General features: G+C 40.2%; 1 long non-coding RNA gene across 1 annotated transcript; it reads left to right on the top strand.

Moving 5' to 3' along the window:
- Nucleotides 1-5,170: 5,170 nt before the first annotated feature.
- LOC138989514 (uncharacterized) lies at nucleotides 5,171-6,537 on the top strand. The gene is made up of 3 exons (XR_011465807.1): nucleotides 5,171-5,366; nucleotides 5,767-5,843; nucleotides 6,450-6,537. It is a non-coding gene; the product is annotated as an uncharacterized lncRNA (long non-coding RNA).
- The last annotated feature ends 4,696 nt before the right edge of the window (nucleotides 6,538-11,233 follow it).

Here is an 11,233-nt window from a genome sequence, read left to right as displayed (position 1 = left end):
GAGAGAGGTTTGTTTTGACAGAGCATTAGATCTGACATCTTGAGGTTAGATCTTGACATGTACTTGGTTCTCCCTGAAAATTCATAAATATGGAATTTAAAAAGTTCTTTTATGTGAGTATTAAAATGATAGGCACTAAATTCTCTCTCCAATTTATTGGTTATATGACACTGAAATAGTACTTGTCAGGACTGAGGAAGCTGGCTTGCTTCATCCACGGGGTCCCTGCTTCTCCCTGGAGATAAGCATGAATTACCTCTCTGCTTCTACCCTATGACACTTCCCTGAAACACTTTGTTCTATGAACTATCTTCTTGGTTTATAAAAAAGCAGTAATGCAATGAGGTTCAATATTCAGAATCTGGCATGCATATCTTGCGTTAAGGGGCTGACACAGTTAGAATCGATTCAGTCAGGTCAGTCGCTCAATCATGTCCAGCTCTTTGCGACCCCATGGACTTGCAGCACACCAGGCCTCCCTGTCCATCACCAACTCCCAGAGTATACTCAAAGTCATGCCTGTTGAGTCAGTGATGCAATCCAACCATCTCATCCTCTGTCATCCCATTCTCCTCCCGCCTTCAATCTTTCCGAGCATCAGGGTCTTTTCCAATGAGTCAGTTCTTTGCATCAGGTGGCCCAAGTATTGGAGTTTCAGCTTCAGCATCAGTCCTTCCAACGAATATTCAGGACTGATTTCCTTTAGGATGGACTGGTTGGATCTCCTTGCAGTCCAAGGGACTCTCCACAGTCTTCTCCAACACCACAGTTCAATTGGTGGTTCAATTCTTTGGCACTCAGCTTTCTTTAGAGTCCATCTCTAACATCCATTCATGACCACTGGAAAAAGCATAGCTTTGACTAGACAGACTTTTGTTGGCAAAGTAATGTCTCTGCTTCTTAATATGCTATCTAGGTTGGTCATAACTTCTCCTCCAAGGAGTAAGTGTCTTTTAATTTCTTGACTACAGTCACCATCTGCAGTGATTTTGGAGCCTAAAATAATAAAGTCTGTCACTTTTTTCATTGTTTCCCCATCTATTTCCCATGAAGTGATGGGACCAGATGCCATGATCTTAGTTTTCTGAATGTTGAGTTTTAAGCCAACTTTTTCACTTTTCTCTTTCACTTTCATCAAGAGGCTCTTTAGTTCTCTGCTTTCTGTCATAAAACACAGTTAGAATAGCAAACTTCATTTATGACTGGGGTGTTGTTGACTAGCACAGGAAGAGCATCAGTTTGAGTTTTCTTTGATTGGTGATGATGAATTTGCCATTCATGCATTCGGTAAATATTAGTTGACCACATTCTCTGTGCTCTGATCTGCTGCTTTTCCTTTGCTCTTTCTTTACGTGTTCAAGAACTTAATCTATTGGTTAATTGTCTGATGCTATGGAGATGTTGAGTGTAATGATGGACAAGAATACAACAGTATGTCTGAATGAACCTACAGTTCTTAGCCCTTGAACTTATGGAGCAATTACATCAGCTACCGTTCCCTTTTTCTGGTAAACAAGATTTCAAAATAGTGACTGTAGATGAATTAGAACCATAGTAAGGAAGCTAAGATGATGTGATTCAGAATAAAATTGTCTGGGCTTGACTGCTGACTCAACCGGTTACTGTTTAGGACACCCTGGGAAAGATGCTTCACATCATGGGAACTCAGTTCTCTGATCTGCAAAATGGGGTAATATTACATCCTAGGTTCAGGGTGAGAGGTAAATGAGAGAATCTTCTGAAAGCTTATAGAGTAGGACCTGGTATGGGGAAAATTCTTAGTAAATGTTAACTCATCGTTTTTTGATCTCTTTAGTTTTCCTTAGTTATTATGGGAAATATAGTAAAGAGTGATCATCACATATGAATAGAAAATAGCCTTTTGACTTACCTTCTTGTCTAAACGCTTGCTGCCAAAGATGCTCTCTGGGGGTGCAGTATATTGTTTTCTTTACTTGCTTCCATGTACAATAAGTCAGGTACGGCAGTGAGGTGAACGATTGCAGTAGATGTCAGGAGACACAGAGTCAGTTGTTATACCCAAGTGGCTATGGAACAACTTTGGCTCAATTCTTCAATCACTTTCAGGTCATATTTCCCTGTGTATAACACTGAACTGTTGGAACCACAGTAGGTGGCAGTGAGAGCCTTGAGATACGTATGCATTGTGGTTTAACAAATATTTTAAAGAACTCATGTATCATGTAGTGCAAGTGAGCAAAAGCACACATCCATGTGAACTCACTGGGCTCTCTAGAAGTCTTTTAATGTGATTAAGAACCAAGAGCCTATCATTTATTCAGCCCCAAGTATGTTCTAGGTTCTATGTACTTATCAGCCCATTTATTCTTCATAGTAACTTCATGAGTAAATTGTATTATTTCCATTTTTCACATAAGGAATCTGAGCCTCCAGGAGTTTAAATGATATATTCAAGTTCATATGGTTAGTGAGAATCAGAGAAGGGATCCAAAGCCAGACCTGTCTTAAGTGCAACCCCTGTGGTAGTCATCAGTGCTGTTTACTTACCCAGATCATTTAATTGCCAACACAAGATTCTCCTTCTATAGGGGCGATTGGCTACTCTGTCAGCCTATGTGTCCTGGGTGACTGATGAGCAGAATGCCCTGCAGCCTGAGATAAACTTGTAGCATGAGCATGAAATAAACTTTGTGTTTTTTAGTGGTCAAGGTTTTGCAATTCTTTGTTACTGCAGCATAACCTGGCATATCTTGACTAATACATGTTCCAAAAGGTGATTAACACTGATAGCTAAGTTATCTGCAATTTTCCTATTGCTCAAATAGAGGCAGCTGGCTGGATCACCTTGAGGAGGATGGATAATAATTAAATGTTTATAAGTGCTGATAAGATAGGTCACAGGTTGAAAAGGATCTTTTGTCATCCCCATCCCCTCAGTGTTTTCTTTTTAATCAGTTTCTTTTCCCTCTCTTCCCTTTCCCCCACCCTTACCTTCCACCTCTTTCATTTTTTCCCTCTGGGCCTCTGTTTAGTCTCTGGACAGATCTAATGCCTAGCGCCTGAAAAAGAAAGTGAAAGTGTTAGTCACTCAGTGGTGTCCGATTTCTTGCAACCCCGTGGACTGTAGCCCACCAGGCAACTCTGTCCATGGAATTCTCCAGGCAAGAATACTGGAGTGGGAGCCATTCCCTTCTCCATGGGATCTTCCTGACCAAGAGCTCAAACCCTGCATTGCAGGTGGGTTCTTTACCATCTGAGCCATCAGGGAAGCCTAGTGCCTAGCAGCCCTCAGATGATTTTTAAAATAGGAAGAAAAGTTCAGAATCCAGGAAAGCAGTGTTGAGGATTTCAAAGATGAAAATGCTCATCTTTTAGTTAGCAAATTGGTTAAAAAAAATGATGTTTAAAGAGTTTACCTTTAACTAAGCAAAGAAATCATAAGTCTCAATATCTCAGTTTCATATATTTTCAATATTCTTTTCACCTCTCATTCTCTTGGTATTGAGTCTATGTGGCCTAAGGAGGCATCTTGGCTAAGATGCTTGTGCAAGCAGATTGAATTTATTTCTGGCTGGGTCCATCCCTTTCTGTCACCCAATTCACATCAATAAATATTTAAATATCAGGCCAGCAGCCCCTGAATGGAACCCTGGGGATCAGGCCTCTGTGACTCCCAGCTGATCATTATTAATTCAATGAATGTAGTTGTAAATTAGCTAAGAACATACAATGGAAGCAATTACATGTGCTATTGTCAATGTGGGCTCACTTCACTGAAAGATGTTTTAAATTTGCTTTTGCCTCATTCTAAAAAAATATGCAATTTGCTTCAAACTAAATGCTGTCTTAGTGTCCTGTCCAAATATTAAGAATAAGGCAGGTTGGAAGAGCCTTCTCTGAAATGTATTGCTCTGAATGACTTAAAGGTTTGCAGAGTCATTTTTTGAGTTAATGTGAATTGGCAGGCAAATGCTTTTCACTGAGATGAATCATGCTCTCAGGGTTACCTGGTTTTTTGTCTGAGTTAGAGAAATCAGAAGTAGATAGAAATGAAATGACCCATTATCAAATAATCAATGAAAAAGCTACACTCCTGCAATGTTTCTGGATCAATATACAAGTTACCTTTCAGACAGATAAATTATTCTTGTGTAGTTCAGAGCAGAACAAAGCCCACTTCCAGCCAGATGTCCCAAATACATTGTGTGTGAGAGCAGAGGAAGAAGGCATTAACCCACCAGGCACTCATGCATGCGCGCGCGCACACACACACACACACACACAAGCAAAATGGGTTCTGTCTGTGCAGCAGCTTTCCTAAGCAGTACCTGATAAGAGTGTTCTTGGGAACATGATCCAGATCCAGAGACACAGCTGCTGAAGGTTTAGGGGCAAATGTAGATAAGGCTCTCCAGAAAGGGCATGTTCATTTCCTGAGGGCAGGGACAGGAGTATAAAACCACAAAGACTTTCTAAAAGGCAGTCTCATGGTACCTATCAGAATTAAAATTTCTGTGCTCTTTGATCTAGCAATCCAGTTCTAAGAATTTACCTTAAGATGTATTTATAGATGTGTAAAAAGATATTTATGAGGACGTTTCTTTGTTGTGATAGTAAACACATAACACATCTTACAAATGCCCATCAAAAAGGGAGTGGTTAAGTAAATCATAATCTATTAATACTGTTGAATATTATCAGCCATTAAGAAAATGAGATTAAATATATATGTGCTGACATATGATTTGGGGAAGTTATTCAACCTCTCACTGCTCGAGTTTTCTCATTTGTAAAATGAGTATAGTATTTAATAAGCTGAGTGACAGACTAAATGAATATATTTGTGTGTGTATATGTATGTTGTACATATGCAATTTTTAATCTTTGGAGAGACTAAAATTCAGAAAACTGAGAAATCCAGTAGATAGAGCTAAGTTTAGAATCCCAAGACCCTCATCTAGGAGGAGGGGTGGGAAATGAGGAGACAAAGGTGGAAGGAAAATAATATTGATTGTAAATACACACGATGCCAGGCTCTCTGCTGCATAGTTTACATAATCATATCATGTAATCCTCATAGTCATATGAAGTGTAGGTATTATCATCTCCATTTTACAGGTGAGAAAATAAGGCTCAGAGAAACCTGCTGCTGCTGCTGCTAAGTCGCTTCAGTCGTGTCCGACTCTGTGCGACCCCATGGACTGCAGCCTACCAGGCTTCTCCGTCCATGGGATTCTCCAGGCAAGAACACTGGAGTGGGTTGCCATTTCCTTCTTCAATGCATGAAGGTAGAAAGTGAAAGTGAAGTCCCTCAGTCGTGTCTGACTCTTAGCGACCCCATGGACTGCAGCCTACCAGGCTCCTCCATTCATGGGATTTTCCAGGTAAGAGTACTGGAGTAGGGTGCCATTGCCTTCTCCCCAGAGAAACCTACCCAAGGTCATACAGCTGTGTGTAGCAGAGAGAGCTAAGCTTCCCGTGTTGGTAATGTCAAAGCTGTGCTTTCTATCACCTCCTTCCAGGCTGAGAGAATATCATAGTCATCCCTGGATATTCAGTGTCTAGCATACAGCCTGACTCCATAATACTGGTTACATTTAATTAAATATTTGTTGACAAATTGAGGATATTGACATGGGAATAATTATTATGACACTTCTTTGATGTGTAAGCTTTTCTGTACTTATTTTATTCCACCTTTATCAGTTACCATAGGCTAAGTTATGCTGCGGTAACAAATAACTCCAAAAATCTCAGTGGACTGTTTGGTTGCTTGTATTTCAGGAATTGACTGCCTCTCTGCTCCATGTTTCCTTCATTTCAGGACTCAGGCTGAAGAAACAGCTATTTCCTGGGACATTGTGAGTCTCGTGGGAGAGGAGATGAGGGATGGAAGAATTATCTATCCATTAAAGCATCCATTTATGGTCATTAAAACTTCTGCACAGAAGTAGCACATGTCACTTCCACTCACATTTTATTGGCCAAAGTGAGTCAGATGGCTGACATGAACATAGTCAGGTGGGAAAAGTATAATCTTCCCATAGAAAGAATCTATTGGGTGGGCCCATTGAGGAGAAGCTTGGAGGAGAAGCTTGTAAGAGAAGCAATTGATGTTTTGAAGAGTAATGCACACACCCCACTGCTCTATTGCAAAATAAATTTTGAGCCTCTTAAAATAGATACTGTGTTTTATACTTCTGTTAGCTTATATATATATAGAATGGAACTTTTAATTACTCTTATAATCCTAGTCCTTCTTCACTAAATAGTAAACTTAATTATGCTATTATAGGAGTCAGTCTTATGCAAATACAGTGGTTCTCAAAATGTGTTGAGGGAACCCTAGTACTTTCCAAGACACACTCAGGGGGTCTGTGAGGTCAAAATGATTTTAATAATAATACTAAGTTGCTATTTCCTTTTTCACTCTCATTCTCTCATGAATGTACGGGTTTTTTTTCCAGATGTTACATGACATGACTATTGGAACAGATCAAATACTGAAACAAATATGACAATCCAGTTATCCAGGCATTAAAGAGATTTGCAAAAGTATGTAGTAATACCACTCTTCTCACTAATGCTTTCATTTTGGAAAATGAAAATTTTCCAAATGTGTTTGATAAAAATGTTCATGTGTATTATATTTTTTTCTTAATAAGGTTAACAAATGTATTTTTAAATTTCAGCTTTAATTTCTAATATAGCAATATATTATATTGATCCTTTATAATCAGTTCAGTTTAGTCACTCAGTCATGTCAGTCTCTTTGTGACCCTATGGACTGCAGCACACCAGGCTTCCCTGACCATTACCAACTCCTAGAGCTTGCTCAAACTCATGTCCATCGAGTTTGTGATGCCATCCAACCATCTTATCCTCTGTCATCCCTTCCTCCACCCACCTTCAATCTTTCCCAGCATCAGGGTCTTTTCCAATGAGTCGGCTCTTTGCATCAGGTGGCCAAAGTATTGGAGTTTCAGCTTCTGCATCAGTCCTTCCAATGAATATTCAGGACTGATTTCTTTTAGGATGGACTGGTTGGATTTCCTTGCAGTCTAAGGGACCCGCCATGGTCTTCTCCAGCACCACAGTTTAAAAGCATCAATTCTTCGGTGCTCAGCTTTCTTTAGAGTCCAACTCTCACATCCATACATGACTACTGGAAAAACCATAGCTTTGATTAACTAGATGGACATTTGTTGGCAAAGTAATGTCTCTGCATTTTAATATGCTGTCTAGGTTGATCATAGCTTTTCTTCCAAGGTGCAAGCATCTTTTAATTTCATGGTTGCAGCACTGTCTGCAGTGATTTTGGAGCCCCCCAAAATAGAGTCTCTCACTGTTTCCCATTGTTTCCCCATCTATTTGCCATGAAGTGATGGGAGCAGATGCCATGATCTTCATTTTTTGAATGTTGAGTTTTAAGCCACCTTTTTCAGTCTCCTCTTACACTTTCATCAACAGGCTTCATCCAGCCTGGCTATATTAATCCTTATAATACATGTAAACAATAGCTCTCTGGGGATACTTAATAATTTTAGTAAGAGTGTAAATGGGTCTGAGAACAAAATGTTTGAGAACCTCTGTCCTAAAATGATGTGGCAGGCCCTATTTCAGTGAGAATAGAAGTGTTAAGATCATTAAACACAGTTAAAGTTTCCTTAGCTATAGTGTGGAGCCCAGTGGGTTCTTATAAATACTGTTATTTTTCATAATCATCACCAGTGTTCCATATCTTGTACTTTCTGAAGGAGTGAGATGATTAGTTTGTTAAAGAAGATTGGTTGCATGAATTATTTTCAGCCTTGTAAAAGTTCACAGCTTGATGTTACATCAGTAATGAATAAAAAAAAATGGTGGTACATAACCCTGAAACGGAGAAGGCAATGGCACCCCACTCCAGTACTCTTGCCTGGCAAATCCCATGGACGAGGAGCCTGGTAGGCTGCAGTCCGTGGGGTCGCTAGGAGTCGGACACAACTGAGCGACTTCACTTTCACTTTTCACTTTCCTGCATTGGAGAAGGAAATGGCAACCCACTCCAGTGTTCTTGCCTGGAGAATCCCAGGGACGGGACACCTGGTGGGCTGCAGTCCATGGGGTCGCACAGAGTTGGACAAGACTGAAATGACTTAGCAGCAGCAGCAGCAGCAGCAGCAGCAGTAACCCTGAAAAGAAAAATGCTGCTTTCTAATAAGGGGCCCTAGTAATTTAGCATCGTCTTGGAACTTTATCATCTTGTCTCACTAGCTTCAGAAGAATTACAGAAGAAACCAAGCCACCTGTTTATACTGATGAATGAAAAGAATGAAGAACATTTTGTGGAGAGCCTTTATTTAGGCTCTGTAGTGTTTCTCATTATGAACTAAATTAAGCCTACTTTCGCATTTGTGACCAAGCGCCGCCAGTTTTTTTTCTTTAACTTCCCCTTGTTTGGGGTTGACACTATGCTAGTACCCTGCCTGCTTCCCAAAGAGGCATCTCCCAATGAAAGGACTTTGACTTTGTGGGCAGAGTCTTGTTTCTGTTGCAGAATTCTTAACAAATGACCTTGTTCTGAAAGTTCTGGAAGGACAGTTCTGAATGGGCAGCTGGACGAGCACATTTTTGCATGTGTGTGTTGGAATTTAACGCCAGGAAGAACTTCAGTTCTTCTGAGAAGGCAGCAGTGCTGTGTCCCCAGCAGTGAGAGGTATGTAACGTGCTGCATTTCATTTTCTGCCTCAGCTTTCAGGAAGCTCACATGATATTTATTTTTGGTGATTTTTATTCTTCTTTAATGCAAATACTTCCATTTTGGAAGCATGCACAAGATATGATATTAATAAATGAGCAACAACAAGTCAGATGCAGAACAGCCTTTAAACATAGGTAGAGGCGGTAACAACCACATTTTGAAAGGCTCAGCTAGTACAGAAATCCCTCCTGAGTGTCTTGTATCTGCCACTGCTACATGAAATTACCTGCATCAGGTCCTCCTGTCAGGTAACGGATTTGATCTTCAGAAATCTGCTATGCTACAAAGAAAACATGCTACCAGGAGAGTCATACTCGTATTTGGGATGAAACACTGATGAGTCAATGAGAGTGTGAACTGAAAGAGAACTCAGCTATCTGAGGTCTCAGACATATTTTTTTTTTCAGATGTATGTTTTTATTAACATATACCTCTCAGCTAGTGATCAACATTTCCAAAGAGACAAGAGAGAGAGATTTTCCCCATGAGGGTTTTATAGAAATTTTTCCCCTTCAGGTAAGGTTTCCAGATAAAATGCAGGACACATGCAATATTTGGGACATGCTTATACCAAAAAATTATTCATTGTCTATCTGAAATTCAAATTTAACCAGGTGTCCTATATTTTTATTTGCTAAATCTGGCAACCCTACTCTTAGGGGAGCAGCATAGAAACCTTTCTACTTGCTAATGTTGCTTGCTAATCACCTCAAAAAGTGATTCATAAATCACTTTTGATTCATAAACAGATGTATATTTTACTTTCTAGTATATCATAGGGTCAATCTTTTTAAGTGGGTCTGAGAAGATAAATGGGTTATGTACAATTTGGTTTCTTTCAAGTATCTGCTGAAAGGAAAAGCTTTTATGTAAACAGGGAAGTAACAAAGCATTTCTTTTCTCCTGTGGGTCCCAGCACATGAGAAAGCACACCCAAGAGAATTCTTCCAGCCAGGTTCCTGCTGCCACCCATGATGACCCCTGATGGGGAAGCTTGAGACAGAGACAATAGAATGCACGAGAAGGAATGGGGAGACCAACTTCTAACTAGTGAGGTTTAGACTTTACAGAGGAAGGACACTTGTCATTACACAGCCAAGCCAGGTTTAAAATTCCTAAAGATGATACTTTGAACTGTAACATTTCTGGAGCTTGGACCAAGTGACTCCTTCGTTTTGTGTGGTACAGACCTGGATGTAGCTCACAGATTATATTGCCTCTAAAAGCCCTCTTGTTTCCCATCCATCTTTGTCCTGCCCCACAAAGATGCACTGAGATCTCTCACAAACCATCCATTATTCCTTTGCCAGGAGCATCCTGACTTTAATACAAATAAATAATTAAAAATAGCAGTAAAAAAAAAACAAACAAAAACAAAAATAAACACCCAAAACCTTCTCTGCTCTTTAAGTTGCGTGTGGCTTAGACTGCTCACTTTGCTTTCATCCTCAGCTTGGCGTGAATTATACGTGCTTTTGTAAACCCAAAGTTAAAGCCCAGCATGGCTTCAGATAGCTTCATGCTGCACGCCTTTATGTGGGTTATTTCTCACACACACTCTGATGATTCTACTTCTGCAGAGAAGGGCAATGACTTGCTGAAAATATTGATTAATTGCATTTCATTCATTGGTTTGCTCATTTTACAAACATTAAAAAAAATGCATACCTTGTGCCAGGAGCTGTGTGCAAGGCACAGGCGAAACAGATAAATAAAGTACAGTCCATGCCCTCAAGGAGCTGACAGGTTAAACAAATATTTGCAGTTTGGTGTGGTAAGTCCATAGAGGTGCTGCAAAGAGGGCCTGAAATGCTGTCTGTGGGAGGGGGAGGGGAGAAAAAGCAGCTCAGAAGAGATTTATGAGTTGAAGCCTGAGGAATAAATAGGCATTTTCTAAGTGCAGAGAAGGCAGAATGGGAATAGCTTGGGCAAAAGCAAGAACTTCATATAATATATAAAGTGTTATAACTTGTTCAGTGAGAGGCCTCCACAGGCTAAAGATGATCCATTGGGATCTCAAAAGAAAACAGCTTCACTTTGTACCTGTGTTTTTATGCAAAAATTAACTTTGTTAATATTTCAGTAAATGATTCATTATTTAGTCGCTAAGTTCTGTCTGACTCTTGCAACCCCATGGACTATAGCTAGTCAGTCTCCTCTGTCTTTTTTTCCCAGGAAATAATACTGGAGTGAGTTGCCATTTCTTTCTCTAGGGGATCTTCCCCACCCAGGAATTTAACCCTGTTTTCTGCATTGGCAGGCAGATTCTTTGCCACTGAGCCACCAGGGAAGCCCCATTGGGCATATGTAATCTATTAAGTATAGTGCTCAGCCGGTTGCATGCTCAAAATGTTTTACCAAAAGGGGGTGCTCATAATCAAGCTAATTTGGTTTGCCACTGCTGGGGTGGTAGGGCTTCCCAGGTGGCGCCAGTGGTAAAGAATCCGCCTGCTAATGCAGGAGACAGAAGAGACCTGGGTTTGATCCCTGAGGCAGGAAGATCCCCTG

This window comes from Bos mutus, chromosome 10 (genome assembly GCF_027580195.1).
Source record: "Bos mutus isolate GX-2022 chromosome 10, NWIPB_WYAK_1.1, whole genome shotgun sequence".
Taxonomy (NCBI): domain Eukaryota; kingdom Metazoa; phylum Chordata; class Mammalia; order Artiodactyla; family Bovidae; genus Bos; species Bos mutus.
This window is presented reverse-complemented; position numbering and strand designations above follow the sequence as displayed.